The 14,312-nt window shown below is 43.6% G+C and overlaps 1 protein-coding gene across 4 annotated transcripts in view; it reads right to left on the reverse strand.

The window, feature by feature from the left end:
- The window catches only part of ndrg4 (NDRG family member 4), a 59,346-nt gene extending 45,298 nt beyond the window's left edge, over nucleotides 1–14,048 (reverse strand). For all 4 annotated transcript variants that reach the window (XM_030052751.1, XM_030052749.1, XM_030052750.1 and 1 more), the window contains exon 1: nucleotides 13,873–14,048. The gene's annotated coding sequence lies outside the window, so the exon portion shown is untranslated. The remainder of the gene's footprint in view (nucleotides 1–13,872) is intronic.
- Nucleotides 14,049–14,312: the final 264 nt, after the last annotated feature.

A 14,312-nucleotide genomic window follows, 5' to 3' on the forward strand; every position in this document is an offset into this window, starting at 1 on the left:
TCATAATACAAATGCTATTATCTTGAAACGAGGCATTTTGCTCAACTCCCATTAAAAAAAGGACACCTGGATGAAGAAAACACTTGCAAATCACCCTGCTGCCAGATGTTGGATATGTTTTTTGCAGTGTGGTAACAGATATAGAAGAATATCTTGCGTTTTCCCTGCTTCTGTCGCTGCTTTGCACAAAATACACGTCAAAACTGACATGACAATGCTGGACAAGCATGTTGGCCTCCCATCAGTCCCAGCGTGCGTGAGGAGGCACATCTCAAACACCCAGAGGAAGAATTCAAGCCCAACACGGCTGCTTTATGTTTTATTGGTTCCACTTCAGGCTTTGACTGATTTGGGTTTTTGAAAGTTGATACCTTTTGGGCCGAGCCTGTCCATACATGCTTTTTTTTTTTTTTTTTATCAACTTTTTTTATTTAATCAGCATGGAATATCTTTAATTATGACCATATCAACTATTACAACATGTTTGTCCAAATATATCGCCCTCAGTATTGTGATGATGTAAGGCTGACAGTTCATATTTTCATAACTTTTTTAAACCATCATCAGTAATGTGGCTGTGATGATGAAGCAAATAAAGGTAAATAAGGGAATAGTCATTTTTTCGTCATCACTGGATGTAAAAAATATAATGAAACACAGCTCTACCTACTGTGTCATCATATCCACACACACACACATACTGATCTTTTGTGTGTTAACATCTCGTGAAAACACAAATAGTCCTTACGATATAGTCACAGTGCTGATATTGATATATTTGCCAAAGATATAGTCTGTGAGTTTGGTCCAGGTCAGGCAGGTGTGCCTCAGGTGAAGGTGAGACAGGGGTGGATGCTTTCCTCCACAGGGGTGCAGCAGCAGAGTGTGCAGTGTGTGTTTCAGAGTAATGAGCCTTCGTTTTCCTGATAAGATGGTGGGTCGAGCTAACCAGCCCATTAAAGAATAATGGGCTGTCAAAACAACAGCATGGCACCAACATAAATCTAGTAAGTAATGCTGTAAAAATATAATCTAGGTTTTATTTTAGTGGTCCAGCAAAGCGGGATACTGGGCAGCTGTTGGACTTGAGGGTCCAGACGATATTGTTTCTCTACACGGTGAACTGAAGCCCGTCCTGCCCTGCTGGAGCGGATCACTGCAGAAAACCAGACCCGAAAAGTCCATTTTATCACAGTGAGAGGATTATAGGAACCCTCTGATGTTGGTGGAGGATGAAGACAGAACTCATGAACTCAATAACACTAAATAAGAAAATCCCTGTTTTCAACTTTGACCAACCCTTTAAACCAGGAATATCACAATATTATGAGATATAACATCCCAGTCAATAACTGGTCTCATATCACACGGTCAACATGATACTCATAAAACTCCACTGCAGGAAATTAGCTCCATGATTTCCGTGTTACACTGCAAAAAGTCAAAATCTTACCAAGATTATTTGTCTTATTTCAAGTAAAAATGTCTTATTTCTAGTCAAAATATCAAGAAACAAAACAAGAAACAAATTTTGCCAATGGAACAAGCAAATTTTTACTTGTTCACTTGTGTCACAAGGAAAAATTTGCTTGTTCCATTGGCAAAATTTGTTTCTTGTTTCAAGCTAATTTTCACTTGTTTCAAGTCGATTTTCACTTGAAACAGGTGAAAATTGTCTAAAGACAAGTTATTTCAGAGCTGATCATGTCTTATTTTAAGTGTAATGAGATATTTTGACTAGAAATAAGACATTTTTACTTGAAATAAGACAAATAATCTTGGTAAGATTTGGACTTTTTGCAGTGTAGATAAAGTGTGTGTATTGGCAAACTGTGTCATGAAATGTTAATTTATTCACTCAGGAGCTCCTCTTCTCTGTGAGTTCAGTTCTGGTGCAAGGTGTGCAAGAGACAAACTACGTATTTAACTTCTCACTGAAACAAGCAAACGGCAAGACATCTGTCATATCTGAGGCGGACGGCACAGACCGAGCATTTTTAATAGGCCCTTAAAATCAAATGAGTATAGCTGTCTACCCTGAGCGTGCCTCCTCCTCCTCCTCTGTCTTCCTCCCTGCTGTCTGGGCTCGGTGTTGGGCTGCATGAGACTGCTTCAGGAGTTTTATCCAGGTGAGGAGAGGGAGGTGGAGAAGTGATGCTAACGCTGACTGACATGCCCTGCGACTCGCTGCATCAGATCAGCCACCCCGCTCCCATCATCCAAGCTGCTGGTCATGCCCCGTCACCACAGTCTGACACTGTCACCGGCACACACACACATGCACACACACACGCAAACCAGACTGTGTTTGATGTGTCTGCATATTTCAACGTACAAAAAAAAAAAAAGCACTACAATTGCAGAATCACACACATGAAATCAGTGTCAGTAAGTGAGCTCCTCTCTCCGTTCAAAATGAAACTTTTAATTATTTATAGGTGCTGAATGTCTGGAGGAGTCTTTTGTGGGCCGAGAAGCTTCCCAGAGCTGAGATATCAGCGCTGGAGTTGAGGATTAAATATTAAATAGCAGCTATCAGCTTCAGCCTGATAACCTTGTCTTCTCTCCTCTGGCACCACAGCTTCCTCGCCGCTGCTGTCAGATTAAAGCGCCGCTTCTCTCCAGCGCCGCCAGAAAAACTCCTGGATCTTCAAAGAAGCCTACCTCAGGAAAAGCAGCCTTATTTTGGGGATTAAAAACTGCACAAGTTTCAATGTGAACAATGAGCTTTACATGGAGTTTGTGGGTCATCTGGGTTTGAAGATTTGTCGGCATCATGTCAGCCGTCAATTCAGATAAATAAAAAAAAAAACACAAAATCAGAGGCCGTGGAGAATGTGGCGGCGGAGGAAGGAGGTGCAGCTCCGTTTGTGCTGCAGCTCTCGGCTCTGGCAGACGGGGTGTGACAGGTTGGTGCCCCTGAAGGATCCTGGCCTCCGCTGAGATTTTCTAAAGACAGCGACCTTTCCGAGCCGTTTTCCGGGGGAAAGGCTAATGTGAGCTGAGGGCTCTGCGGCGGCGAAGGGGTGCGGGGACGACGCACATTATCGCACCGCAGCTTCCCCCTGAACAACAACACGGAGCTGTCAGCACATGCTCCTCTCTGTTTCTGACCTTTACTCTGGGCTTCTGCATTTTAGCAGGAAGCCAAATTGAAAACTTGTCAAGAGGTTTTAGCGTCACTTGGAGCGGCATCTCAGAGCGATTTAAAAACCACAGAAAAGACAAACAGGCAAACGAGCACAACCAGCTTATTTATAAAGAGCACAGACAGCAAGGAAATGTAAGAGCTCGAGTCCAGCTGCGTTTAGTAAAACAGATTCGACGCAGTTTGTTCCTGTTCCAGCTTCATCTAAGAGTGGAGCCTTTTAGCAGCAGCCATCTTGGCATGAAACAGCAGGTAAACACAGGTGTTACTCATGACATTAATTAAGGTTCCACTGCATTCAGACCTCATGATGCATTCAGACCCAGCGCAGAGTTTTCCCCGCCGTGCATTCACAAACAAAGCCAAATCCTCACATTGTGAAGGACCGTGGCTGTATTTCACTAAAATTCACTCTGCGTTCAGTGTGAATATGCCATAACTGAGCTGGGGCCCCGCTGCTGTGCATTCTGGGTCACTGGAGAGGCTCTGCTAAACTTAAATGGAACAGAACCTTATTTAATGTCATCAGCAGCACACCTGTGTTCACCTGCTGGTTCATGTCAAACAGCTGCTGAGGAAAAGGCCCGTAGCCTGGATACAGCCTGGAACCGGACCGAAGGGAAGGAGGGAGGACAGTAGGTTGGTTTCCATCCAAATATATTGAAATTTTTGAGCGAATTTTGTCAAAATGCGCAAAAGAAAATGCAAATTTATGCCTGTTTCCATTAGTTTTGTTTGGAGAAGAGTGTGCCGTGAGATGACGCCATAAGATAGCGTCTGTGTGTCCACTGAACAACAACAACACTCAGCTGACACTCAACAGCTGATCAGGGACAGATTCCTGCTGAACTTGTCGGCTCTTGGGAGAAGTCTGCTTACTATTTTGGCAGCGCTAACTTCGTACCGAACCATCCTAAATAAGGAATAAGAGACTAATAAAAATATTAATAATAACTAACAAAAAAATGTAGCGTAGTTTCCACAGCAAAAAAATTGCATTTTCTTTTATCGATACGCTGAGAAATCCACCCCCTCCAAGCATAAAAACTTTTTTGCGAATTTTCATCCGTTTTTCGAATTTCTGGCATTTCCATCTAAGTTTTTTTTTTTTTTTTTTCCCGCAATTTCTGAACATGCGAATAAAAATAGGTGGATGGAAACCCAGTTAGTGAGTGCCTGCTGTCAGCTGGATCTCTCTCTAGTGAAAACACCACCAATCTGTTCAATGGACATGCAGAGTACGAAAACAAAAAGAAAACCTGTTTTCCACTGAAAACTTTTTGTTTTCTTCTCCAACCAAAAGAAACCCCCTCTCTGCTGTGTGTGCTTCAGCGTGTCCTGCAGCTGGACGGAGTGTGTGGCAGCGCTGCCTCAGTGTGTGAGCAGCAAAGTGAAGCCCGCTCTCGCCTGGCTCTGCAAACATGGACGACTCCACTCACGACGCCCACCTGACGTGGAACGTGGTCAAGAGGCTTGAGCTCCGTTTTCTCTCTTTTTCCAGTTATTTAATCAGTGAAGGCTGACTCAGCACACGTTACCATCGCTTCACACACATGCACTCAGAAACAGATTCACCGTTGGGATTTTGCCCAGCAAACATGTAGACGCTGAGTAGATGCTGGTACAGTAACCTGCACTGACAGCAAATACAGTAAGAAAATGAAAGCTGACTCACCCTCAGCTGCTTCCTGCACTGAGACCTGAATATCTGTCCTCTGTCATTCATCCATTCTCCATACCTGCTTTCTCCCAGGAAGCCTCAGAGGTCATGTGGTCATTTCATCAACCTGCCGTCAGTTTGGCTGAAGGAGAAAAAGTCCTGCTTCTCACAAGAGGGACTGAGGTTCCAGGGAAATGTGGTTATAATATTACAAACACTAATGTGAACAACACAATAACCATAAGCTGTCAGCTGACTTTGTTTAAGCTGATGGTACCAAGGCATCACCTTTAATTTGACCGAAGGCCTCAGGAGTCCTCATTTGGCTCTGATCATTAGCATTTTTGAGATTTCCAGGTAAAAAAAAAAAAAAAAATCAATCATCCCTGGGAGAAGAGCCTATTCCAGCATGCACTGGGCAGAAGGTGGGTCCATCGCAGGGTTAACACACATGCACTCACAATTTTTGAATTTAAAATAATCAATTTAGAAGAATTAGAATAACATGATTAGGAATCAGCAGGTCACCTGCATGTCCAGGTAACCTGGGCTAACATGAGGACATTGTCGTGTTTTTGTCGAGATTTTGTCGAGATTCACGCTGCAAGAAAACAGCACAAACCACCGAGCCGCTGGGCTGCCCTCATTCTCATATCAGTTCAAAGAATTTCCAGAGCTGCTTAAATATGAATTTTGGATAGTAGTCTAATGTTGATTGAACAGTTCCAGTGGAGCCGTCGGGCCAGCCGCTCATTACAGTAATTGATAGGAGCTTCGCTCAAGCCTCTCCAGGCGGCTGCTTCCACTCCTTTATTAGCGGGGAGAAATCTGTCTGCTTTTGCAGAACAAAAGACAAAGCTTTAAAACAGAAAAACAACATTTCAGCATTTCAGCTGTCATCGCCTTCATATGAGACACAGCAGCCAACAGGCATTCAGGACGCAAGCTACCGGTTTTTTTGGATTTGTTTTTTTCTTTGCATGGGATCAGCGTCACGATCAGCGGACATGCTGCCTGAGCTGTGGGTGGACACACACTCTGTCTGCTGTCCAGCTCACTGTGTTGTCACTGGTATCAGTGAACACGAGTGTGTAGTGCAGGTGTGTGTGTGTGTTCAAATCTACACTGAAAATATGGAATTCATTATAATGCAACTAAACATCAGTATCACACAACTGCACAGCTTCTGTGACCTTCTAACCAGAAGTATGGGACACACACTGAATTATATTTTAGTATTTAACTTCTCTGTGCATGAAAATTTGGCCACCAGGCTTTAAAATTTAAAGGGCCAATTCACCCATTTTGTAAAATGCAGTATAACGTCTCTTGCCCCGGCTGCTCTGTAGGACTGCGGGGGTGGAGGACTGAGCGCTGCAGACCGGCTGGCTTCCCCCGGTTAACGTTCTTAAAAATAACCTCCTTAAAACATTCAGAGAAGGTTTGATAACACTTTTCAAGTGTCGCTCTCTGAAACTACATCACACAGACCATTACCGAGTGCATACAGACGATAGGTTTGCTCAAAATACTGTTTATAACTTCATTTTCCTGTTAAAAACATCTGGGGCCGGATTCTCCAAAGGTTCTTAAGATTAAATTTCTTCTTAAATTCCACTTTTTTTCTTAAGTTTGGGTTTAAGAGGAATCTTAAGATATTTTCGAATTCACAAACAAAATATCTTAAGAATCCAAACAAAAGATCTTAAGAATGTTCTCAACTTTATTCTTAAGATTTTTCTTAAGAATAAATGGGATTCTTGAAAGAAATTATCTTACTATTTTTCTTAAATAGTATCGTAACTTTAAGACAGGTAAAGGTTGTCTTAAGTAACCACATGCTGTGTGAAGGTAAGCTATTTTTCAAACATCTTTGATTAATTTAGAGCAGAATTTGATTATATAACATATATTAATGTAGTAGGCTAATACCTTAATAATTTTACATTGTATATGTTAACATAGTGATAATCGTTATCGAAACTGTAATTCAGTCTAATATCTAAACCAATATTTAGACACTTGTAGGCTATTGTTTCTGAGTCTATGAGGACATTTTGTCAAGTGTCAGTTATATTTAGATTCCATTAACTAATAGGTTAGTAATATCGTCGCTGTCCAATACAAAGTATGTATCTCAATTTTTGAGAAAACACTTTTATAACATCAAATCAAAGTTGAGACTATAATGGATATTGTTTTGTTGTATTTTAGATGGAACTGCTGTGGGTTGCAGCTCGAGGCTGTTTGTTTACATAAAGGTAGATAGTTGAGAAGTTCGTAAGTGGAAAAAATTAAGAAGTTCTTAAGATAATGTGCAGTTCTTAAGAAAATAATGGGGAATAGCACATAGAGAACATTCTTATGAACTTCTCATTTTTCCTCTTAAGAAACGTCTTAAGATTATTAGTAAGAACTTTTTGGAGAATCCGGCCCCTGGAAAGATCCAGTAACTGCTGCACTTCCTGTATCTCTCCACCAGGGGAGCAGTAGCCACCGCAGAACATAAGAAGTATTTTAAAGTATTTTCGTACTTCCTCAGAGTACTAACAGAAAGCTGGCCGTAATGCTATGGCGAGCTTCATCTTTTCCTCTGGTGCCTTTTTCTAAATGGTTTACATTTTTTGACCCTTTTGGGCTGTAAAAAATCTGCTACATATCATCAAACTCTAACTTTCTTTATTTAGTAATTAATGGCTTACATTTTTTATTAGTTTATTTATGTTTAAAAGAAAGTTATGTGGGGGGAAATCCAGCTAATGATATGATATGACATTTTTCAGAATCATAAGCAGCCACATCTTCCTCTTTGTCTCTCACTTGTTGCCTCATTTTTAAAGAACACAGGGCATCAGTCAGCAGCGACAGACCAGCGAAGCCTTTAATCCATCAGTTCTTCTGTAAAGAGCTCGGCCGAACGTGTCCGCCACGTTCCCTGACAGCCACACATCACGGCAGCAGCCGCCACTCTTACATGATTGGCTCAAGCTGAATGGCACAGTTGGACTGTCAGGCATTCATCCCGAAAAACCAAATGTCCGTTCTAGCGGTTGTGTTTCTATGGGCCGACCACAGAGCGGCGGGACGGGCGCCAGCGAGGCAGACGGGCAGACAGTGTGTGGCTACCAGCCGCACACTGAGGCCAGAGGGGAGTGTTCGCCGGCCTCCTTCCTGAGACGAATGGAGAACCAGATGTCGAGGTGCGAAGCTTAGTGGAGCGAGCCGGGTGGATGAATGGTTTCCTGAACAAACCACACGCAAATCCTGAAGAGACATGGTTTGATCACAGCCGACACTGAAAACCTAAAACGCTCTGTAGCTGCATCTCTTCCCAGGCTGTGTTTATTCTGCGCACATTAGCCGACAATAAAACCCAAGTCCCGTCATTTTTTAAGAAGCCAGGAATTTTCCAGACATGAATTCAGTATCAAACAACCAGGACATTTCAAAACTGCACTGAGAACAGTGTTTAGCGTGCCATCGTCAAAATAAACCCTGAGAGCAAATTATAAAATCATTTTTCCACACACACACACACACACAGGGGTGATGAAGCTGTCACCCCTCCTATGCCGTCCTCCATTTTAACGGATGTCCAGTCGTGGCTGCAGCCTGGCATGGTGCAGAAATTCAATAACCAATATGTCAGCAGCACCAGAGCGCACACACCATCGACTTAATGAAATAATCCCTGTGTCACATCCACTCTGCCCATCAAGGTGCTTCTATTTCTATTTCTGCCTTTGCTAACATCATACACACGGGTGAAGGTGCTTGATGTGCTCCAAAATAAGATTTTCACTGGTTTCTTGTCAAGCATTTCATATAAAAGAAGGTCAAAGAAAATTCTACAATTTATTGGCTAATTAACCAACAAACACAGCATGTTTACCAAGGCTGTTTTCATCACTGCATAATGAATAAATGACTGTATTAAAAGAGCTAAACTGAAGAATAATTCCATACTTGTGCACACTCAGACTTTATGCATGCAGAGATGCGTGGAACATGCAGTTCCATCCAGACTGACTCAGGCACTCACACAGAACAGCCAGCACCCAGGCTGGCATTTCAAAGCTGATGGGTGACAATAATAGATAACACACACACTGAGAGAAAGAATGTGTGTGTGTGAGTGAGTGTGTGTGATGACTATGCGTGATGTTATGCCCCGGCTTTTCCTGAGCTTTATTACCCAGGGTGTTCAATGAGGGTGAATGTCACCTAGCAATCACCTGATCACATCCCATCAGTCTCCACGCTGCAGCTCACAGCCAGGAGTGATGCTGCAGACTGGTTCACTGCACTGGTGCCACTGCAGGTTGGCTCAGAGGCCAGTTTAAATGGGGCGGGGCTCTACAAATCTAGATTTGAATCTGCACTGAAAAGCTGCTGGGGAACCTGATCTCAAACTCGCTGGACAAACTGAATCAGGTTCACCGTTCACATCCGCCGTGTGAATCCGAAACAAAGCACATCCTCACTTCATGTTCATCTCCAAACCTGATTTCCAGCTGTGTTTCTCAAGCTCCGAGTCTATTAAAGCACCATGGAACTTGTTTATCAGTAAATTAAAGCAAATATTATAGCATCACTGCATAAATATCAGGAATTAATCCTGATTAAGAAAAAGACAGCAGACTGTACTTGTGTAAAATGTAGTTTGGGGTTAGAGGTTTGGGGGTCGTGCAGTAACTTGGACGTGATAGGAGTCCACATGAAACCTCCTCATCAGCTGCTCTGATGATCCACAACACTGGATTTCAGACTTTCCATTCACATTCATAGCGCAGCAAAGCTAGTCCAAAAATAGCACTTTTAGCAAAAAAAAAAAAAAAAAAAAAAAGTGCAAACAAATTAGGTTATGCTAATATAAGAAACAACAAATCCTGGTACCCACTTTTTGACGTCTCTTTCCTTTTTATTTTTTTTTTCTGATTATTTATAGTAGCTGTGTGCCAGGACAAAACAGCCTGATAGTAACAGAAACTTGCAATTATATGAAAAAAAAAAAAAAAAAAAAAAACGGTACCAGGACTTGTTTTTTGCTTTTTTTTGCTTTTTTTTTTTTTTTTTTTTTTTTTTAAATATTGGCAGAATCCACTTTGTTTGTATTCATTTATGTGCTAAAAGTGTAATTTTGGGAGCTCTTTAGTGGTATGGAAGTGAATGGAGAGATAGAAATAAACAGTTAATCAGAGTATTTTGTCATGTGGACTTTGTACCGTGTCCAGGAGACTGCGCAACCCAACACCTCTTCAGTTTTGCTTTAAGGTGCGTTTCATTTCAGAGGTTAGATCCGGCAGAAGCATCTTGCTTTGATTTGTCCGCTGGTCTGAATGGACTTGAATGACAAAACTTGGGTCCTAATTTTTTTTTTTTCTTGTTTACAACCAAAACAGGAAGTAAGGCACCCTGTCCTGACTTATCTTCTCTCTTGCTGTGATCCTGAAATGGAAAAATCTGTAGCTTGATGGATCTTTACAAATACACTTGCTGGCTTCTGATCCATAGTGATGGATTGCATTTGCTGAGTTTGTGCTGATTAGAACTGAGTGGGAGTAAATGAGCCTGGGAGGTATGGCAGACCTGATGTTAAATATGTTTAATCATGGTGTTTGCATGTAAAAACGGACTAAATTAACATTAAATGGATGGAAAACAAAGCAAAATGAGCAGAAAACATCAAATCATGCCGGACCGCTCCCGGCTCACTGCAGTCATGTTTCCACATGAATATTTTCTAGCAATGGGGGAATTTTCTGCACCTGGCTCTGCTCCCAGTTTAATTCCCAGTATCTGTTCCAGTATCTGCTGTGGTTTCAAAATGATTCTTAACAGGATCTTTTCGATGGTAGATGCCTATGCCTGTGTCACATGATTACTGCTTCAGTGATGAATTTTCTTCAGGTTTATGTGTTTCTCCAGCTCTCCTGCTGCTCCTAAATGAATTCAGGTGAAAGACTGGACTGACTGACTGACAGGATGGAGCGATGGACGGAAATGCCACAGGTTGGATAAAGGAGACCTATGCGACACGGTGTGTTACGTCAAGTAGGGAGGTGGGTTGGTTCACGTTCCTACGTACATGGTCTGCAGGAGGCTCTGTGGAACCGTGCAGCCAGCCTTGGGAGGGAAGTTCCAAAACAATCCAGGCCCCATCTAGCAGCGGGTATAAAAATACAAGAGACAAGATCTACTGTACTGGTGTTGGTGCATTGCAGGTGCAAAGGCAAAAAGATTCACAGAACTGTATGAGGAGAGTTCATGCAATAACTACAAAGAGCAGACACTGTTATCATTAGCTACGTGACAAATTTTATAGGATGTAGTCAAACTGCTCAAGACGATGAGGGAGAGAAATGTGAAGGTTAATGATGGAAGCACACAGTTTTCCTGTCTAACATGACACCTTCTGCCTTGTAGCTACGACCCCTGACCATCAGAGACGGGGAGCGACAGCCTCTCCAGAGTGTCACATCCTTAAAGGGGCAGGGAGCAGCTATGACTCTTTATCAGCCTTTACTGACCAACAGCAGGAACTGCAACAACACTGACAGCTCAGTGAAGTCACACTAACTCAGAACAGTGAGCGAGTAAGTCAGATCAGAGACAGAAACCTCAAGTGAAACAGCAATCGATCTCCATGCTAAAATACTGGAATACTACCTCTGTTTCGTCATTTGCTCCCTGGGCTTGGACAACGAGGATTTTTCGCCTGAAATCTGGTGCCACACCAGTCCCCTGCTTGTAGCACCGTCTCTCATCGCTGAGCAGCTGAAAATGCAAGTTGGTGGGGGGATCGGGAGGGTCTCGAAGCTCTAACGGATGGAGAGTTTTCGTTCCAAAACACGGGCCAGAAAGTGAGCGCTGACTGCAACAAATCTCGTGCCTCGTGAAGTAACCACTGAGTCACTGAGAGCTCAGTCAACCCCCTCCGACACTGGAGCTGGACAGAGCCGCCTTGCCCCACAGGGCACAGAAAACTTCACTCATTACCCAAACTCTATACACTATACTTATTCTAGTCTAATGGGTGGAGTCCTATCTTTAAACATGTATATATGGTCCAACTGCAGCAGGGACAAGGAACAGCGCTGCGGCTCTGTCTGGCTCAGTGTGGCTCGTGTAGGAACAAAAGCAGGGGTGTATTGCTCTTTGTAAATCTATTTATACTCCCGGAGCTGAGAAACAGACCCGCTCCCATTGGGAAGGCGAGCACAGCTTCGGCTGCCCTTTCGTGTGCGGAGGAGCGGCATGATAGTAAAATCTGCTAATAAGTTTTTCGGGATATTCTTAACAATGTTTAGCTTAAAAAAAAAAAAAAAAATCCAAGAATCAAGAAGTTATGATCTGGATCCTGTAAAGTAGCTGCACAAGAGAAGCAGCCCAAAGCAGGACCTTGTGGGGTTTTGAACAGCAAAGGTTAGTAGGATAGGCAAGACGTTTTCACTGGTACATCTGCTCAAAATCATCAAAAGTCAATAAGTCAACATTACTTCACAACCACAGACGTGTCACCTGTCACCTGTCTGCAGACCTACAGGCTGATCCACACAGGGGGAGCAACGGTTTGGCCTTTTCAGCCAACAAGGAACCTCATTATGAACTGTTCTGAGCATTTTGACCAAAAATAAAGTGGTTTGAAACCTGATAATAGTAGGACCTGTAGTGAGAACCCAGAGGACAACAACAGTGGGCGTGTGTTATTCTACAAGGGAAGATGGAGACAAGGGACAAAGAGACAAATCTACTGCCTTCAATTTGGACATCTCCTGAACTTCAGGAGAAGATAGAAAACATAAATCGTATCTTGAAATTGCTGAGGAGCTACTGAAGGTTGGGTTTGTCATCATCAATGATTTAAAAAAAAATAAAGGAGCACATAGTCCTCGTGAAAAGTGGCACTGGCCTATTTGCTAGTTAGCACCTTGGATCCAAGAATCCTGAATGAAACTGGTTCAAAGACCAGAACCGTTTTGGTTGAAAAGAGGTAAATTCGCTGTCAGACAAAAGATCATGGAGTGGACATGAGCGTATTATTTTGTTCTCAGACCTCCTCCCTAACGATCTGTCCTCGACTCGCAGTGGCATTCTCCACAGAATAATGGATTTGATCTCTCTGATCCACATGACTGCTAGAGGACCCTTTTGTCCGAGCCCCCAATCCCATAATCTCTCAACATAAAAAGCATCACCACCTCCTGTCGGTTTTCCCAGATTGCAGACGGGGATTTCCACGGTGCCAGCAGCATCCAGCGATGCCGCGGGCAGAGGCCACGGCTGAGCTAAGTCTGCGCCAAATCCAACAACTTTTATGATTCCCCACCTACTCTGCATTTGTCAAACGGCTCCGTCTGTCAGCAGCACACATGTACGCCTGTCCTCCCTGATCTTAAAAGGAAGAAAAGGATCCCTCTGCGTACATACAGCACCACCCCAACATCAACATCACCCCAGCTTCATCAGTCCAACGTAAAGACACGCAGGCCGGGACGGGGTCCGGGGGAAGACGTGCGGCAGGGTATCCGGCTGGTTTTCGGGCGGTGCTGGGTTTGGTAAGTTTGATAAGTTGCTGCTCTAACGTACAGGGAATGACGCACTTTTGTTTCCAGAGGGGGTTAATAAATTCAACCTGTCAACATCCTATTCACGCCAATGCAGAGGCAACAGGGGGGGTGGCAGATGGGGGGGGAGGGGTGGGGGACAGGGGGGTTGAAGTAAAGTACAGACTACAAAGCCTCAGCAGCAGGATTCGCACATTGTGCCAAAATCCTGTCCTCATTTTAAAATCCTCCTCCTCCTCATGTAATCCTGCTCTTACAAAAGACAGCGACATGGCAAACTCTGTTTCCCATGCAGCGCGGACAAATGGAAGATGAAGTTGAATTACAACATGGAAGCATTCAGCGTTGTGTCAAAGAAGAGTTTTCAGCCTCGCTCCTGGCTCACGGTCACTTCTGAAGCTTCGGGGCGACTGTTTGACACACATGATCAGACACAAACGGCTGTCCGCTGCTCGGAGATCTCATGCTGCACCGACACAAATAAAGCTTTACTGTACCTGTGGTGTGCTGGAGAGCCGCGCCAGTCGCTGCCGTCTGGGTTCAGCTGTGTGTTTGGTCTTTGTGTCGGTGTGTGCGCGTCCCCCAGGCTGCTGAGCTCTGCCAGAGAGTGTCGCTGAGAGTGTGTGGTGTGTGTGTGTGTGTGTGTGTGTGTGAGTGTGTGTGCACACCACAGAGAGAGACACAGAGTGAGAGAGAGAGGGCTACAGGCTGTCTCTATGTATCTATCTCGCTCGATCTCCCTCCCCTTCCTGATCATAAACAGAGAGCACGTGGCTTCAGCAATGATGCAGCAGGCTGGAGATCAGAGAGGAGAGGAGAGGAGGAGAAGAGAGGAGGGGAGGCGACAAAGGTAGAAGATGAAATAAGGACAGAGAAGATGAGGAGCGGAAGTACTTAGGAAAGGAAAGGAGGAAGGAGGACAGATAAGCATCGCCAA

This window comes from Myripristis murdjan, chromosome 6 (genome assembly GCF_902150065.1).
Source record: "Myripristis murdjan chromosome 6, fMyrMur1.1, whole genome shotgun sequence".
Classification (NCBI taxonomy): domain Eukaryota; kingdom Metazoa; phylum Chordata; class Actinopteri; order Holocentriformes; family Holocentridae; genus Myripristis; species Myripristis murdjan.